This window comes from Silurus meridionalis, chromosome 8 (assembly GCF_014805685.1).
Source record: "Silurus meridionalis isolate SWU-2019-XX chromosome 8, ASM1480568v1, whole genome shotgun sequence".
NCBI classification, from domain to species: domain Eukaryota; kingdom Metazoa; phylum Chordata; class Actinopteri; order Siluriformes; family Siluridae; genus Silurus; species Silurus meridionalis.
Window position 1 is genome coordinate 23,534,912 of NC_060891.1, and position 4,158 is coordinate 23,539,069.

At 34.7% G+C, this 4,158-nt stretch overlaps 1 long non-coding RNA gene across 1 annotated transcript; it reads right to left on the reverse strand.

The window, feature by feature from the left end:
- Positions 1 to 210: 210 nt before the first annotated feature.
- Positions 211 to 3,798, reverse strand: LOC124390007. Its single transcript, XR_006926673.1, has 3 exons — positions 3,239 to 3,798; positions 2,997 to 3,107; positions 211 to 1,231 (listed from the first exon to the last, which is right to left on the reverse strand). It is a non-coding gene; the product is annotated as an uncharacterized LOC124390007 (long non-coding RNA).
- Positions 3,799 to 4,158: the final 360 nt, after the last annotated feature.

Sequence of the window (4,158 nt, forward strand, 5' to 3'; positions counted from 1 at the left end):
GCTGGACATAATGCTCATTTTACAATGTTAATTCTGATGGATTGAAGTAAATAAAGTTTTGATATAAGCCTTGTAAGAAACAGAATTGTTTTTCATCATGTTTTCATCAAATATATTCATTTTATTTTATATGTGAAGGAATAACCTTTAAACACATCACAATCACAATAATATTTATATTCATTTATTAATATAATGATATCCTTTGGAAATTATGTTGACCATCAAATGAAAAGAATCTTATACATGTTCATTTTTGTTTTATAAAAGTTTTGTAATACTATATATTGCATATCAATGGTAGCATGTACACTCAGTGTTACCTCCTTCCAAACTTCTAAAACTTTTCAGTAGTCCAGACTTGTATTCCTCACTCTTCTCAGTACATACCTTTCCTATTAGTTACTATAAAATCATGCAATGAATCATAAGACCAATATGTGACCCAATAATACATTACAACAGTTTTGATTGCTTCACAATGCTATTCAGTAACAGCAAATGTTTCTATATAATTTGTATTATTTATAAATAATGGAATCTCATTAATCATTAGTTAATTATGGCTTAACAAATAATGATTGAGTCATGACTATAGTTATTAATGTAATTGTTATTGTTAACTATTGTGAAAATAAATGTTAAAAGTAATGCTGTAACTTTTAATATTTTGACATTGGAAAGTCTTAATGACCTCCAAATCTGCTTTTGGCTTTCTTTGTAACAGGACTCGCTGCTATTTTTCTGCTTATTAAAATTAAAAGAGAAAAAAGAGAGATGCTGGTAGAAGAACGACCAGATTATAGCTGCTCTAAAAGCACACTGAGATTTTGTGGACAATTCACAGCACTAAATGTGACTATAAATGGATCAATAATATGATCTTTTGTTATTAAATAAATAAAAATTAAACAGTTATTTTTAGTAGTAAACTATTATCTGTTTAATTACACAAAAGTCCATTCATTTGTAATAGAAAAAATACATACTCGGATTAATTTGATTCGATTGTACATTAAATAATATTGAAATTTGGACTGTCTATGTTTACTAATTGTCATGTTTTGTATAAAATGCTCAATTTAAGTTAAACATGTTAAAATGCTGTATTGTTTCAAGGGTTTTTCTTTCTTTTTTCTCCTCAGAGGAAACGAAGGCCTCAGGGGTCAGCGTCTGAGGTCATGAGGCGTCACCAGAACAGAACCTGATACCCGCCGGGCGACACGGCTCTCTGAAAGATAAGGAAATGAGACGGGTGACTGGGTGCTGCTAAAGCCTCTTGACACACATACACACACACACACACACACACACACACACTCACATACACACACACCTATACAAGCTCACATATTCACACACCTAAGACTCTTCACAATACCGCAAAGAAGTCAGTATGTTCCTCCTCGAAATGCTATGTCCTTCTCTCATCTAAGTGATCCCTCCACCTCACCCCAGTGCCACACACACACACACACACACACACACACACACACACACACACAGAGTGATGATAGGCAGTGCTTAGGAGAAGGGAAAGAACAGCACTATCAAAGCATGATGTCCATGAGACAAGTGTGTGCATATACGTGTGCACACGTGTTGTGGTGGTCCACATTTGATGAGAGATGGTCTGAAGTGAATCTTGCTTCCAGGCCAATAAGGACTTCCTCTGTAACCTTTTCCATATTATCCCTAAGTCAGTGATTCTACAGATGACTGAATTTATTATAGAAGACACTTATTATAAGTCTTTTTAAAGAAATGAAGGGTTAGTACCAAAAAATCTTCTTTAGTTTTTTATCCTAAACAGCCATACGATATAGTTACAGTACCACAAAAACATAATAAGTAAATAACTGTGTATGTAAATACAATGCAAAATAAATCCTGATCTATAAACCATTGTTCAGAAAATTAGCAAAAGGGAAATTCAATTATAGAATACTCAAAATCAAAATTATTATAATGGGATTTTTAAATGTTTAATGCCCAATTCAACCTTGAAAGAAACACCACTGACTCGTCTTGCTGTCCACCTACAATGCTTAACCATTTAAAGAAATCAATGGGGAAAGCTTTCCCATACAAAATCTTTTTTTAATTCTTGCTTACTTCCTGATCAATAATTAGTTTTTTAGACTATTAAAAATCTCATAACTTTCCAAGTTGGCCTTTTTTTTGCCCTAAAGATGTACGCTAAAATTTGTATGTACTTAATTCAAGTGTGTACATGGGTTTCCACATAATTAAATTGAGTTACATGAATACAACTTGTCATAAGCATCATTTAATTATGTATTTTCAGTGCCCTGAATAAAATCCAACCCTGCACACTTTTACCCTGAGCTCTGAATCGGACCGGAGTCAATGGCTTTATGAGATACTATTCTACTGCATGTTAACTTAATGCTACAGTAGCTTATTCTGATCAGCACCAACAGCTTCACAAAATTATTAAATGTAACTAGATCACATTAGCTTTATCCAAATGGGTTACACGTAATATAAGCAATTAAATCATATTCTGATGAGAAACTAAATAATTTGCTATACATTATATGTAATATACAGTAATGTAGCATTTAATAAAATACAATATAGTTATATAATATAATAATATAATGACATGTGTTAAAGTTCTCTTACATCTGACCAATCACTTTTCATTTTTAGGTGAAGAACAATTTATATATAAATTTAATTATGTATAAATTGCAATTGTTAGCATGATTTTATGTAGCTACTATGAATTAATTTACCCTTTTATCCAAAATGTTTATATTTTAGCTATAACAAGCCAAATGAAATTTTAATTGGGACCATCACGAGATGTCTATATGCATTTTTAGCTAATTCTATGTCTGCTGGTTTAACATGTGTTTTTCAGTATTCTCAACAACATGCCATTGTTTTTGTTTGACCAACTTGAATAAAAACCATTTGGCTTTAAGCCAAAGACTAAAGGACTAACCGGACCTCAACCTTGTCTTCACCTCTAGCAGGAAGTGGGTATTGCTCTGCTGATGGATGTGTGTGTCCCTCTGTTCTTTCAGCCAGGTGAACACTTTCGCTCTGACCCTGCTGCTGCTTGTACGAGTAGTGATCTGCAATTGATGAGTGATGAGGGGTTAGAGCAAGAGGGATAGGGTGACCGCAGAAAACTCTATGTGTGTGTGTGTGTGTGTGTGTGTGTGTGTGTGTGTGTGTGTGTGTGTGTGTGAGAACCACAAGATACCTTGCATGGTTTTCCCCGGTTTTTCCATATCAATGTGTTCATGGATGAGTTCAGCTGGTGTTCTGGTGCTATAAAGCACTCACATTACATATTTTATTAACAAATCACAAAACTATATGTACAGTGCATCCGGAAAGTATTTACAGCGCTTCACTTTTTTTCACATTGTGATGTTACAGCCCCATTCCAAAATTGATTGAATCTATTAATTTCCTCAAAATTCTACAATCAATCCCTAATATGGACAACATGAAAGAGTTTTTTTTTTTAATCTTTGCAAATGTATTCAAAATATAAAAATGAACAAAGAATCACATGTACATAAGTATTCACCATCTTTGCCGTGACACATTTAAAATTGAGCTCAGGTGCATCCTGTTTCAACTAAACATCCTTTAGATGTTTCTACAACTTGATTGAAGTCCACCTGTGATAAAGTCAGTTGATTTGACATGATTTGGAAAGACACACACCTGACACACACATCTCTGCAGCCAGGTGATGACCAGTGCTTGGTTTCATCCTGACATGACGTAACCAAGCACTGGTCATCACCTGGTAAATACCATACCTACAGTGAAGCATGGTGGTGGGAGCATCATGCTGTGGGGATGTTTTTCAACAGCAGGGACTGGGAGACTAGTCAAGATCGAGGAAAATATGAATTCAGCAATGTACAGAGACCTCCTTGATGAAAGCATGCTCCAGAGCGCTCTAGACTGGGGGGTTGGTTTATCTTTCAGCAGGACAACGACTCTAAACACACAGTCAAGATAACAAAGGATTGGCAACGAAACAACTTTGTGACTGTCCTTGAGTAACCCAGACAGAGCCCAGACTTGAACATGATTAAACATCTCTGGAGAGATCTAAAAATGGCTGTGCACTGATGCTACCCATCCAACCTGATGGAGACTCTC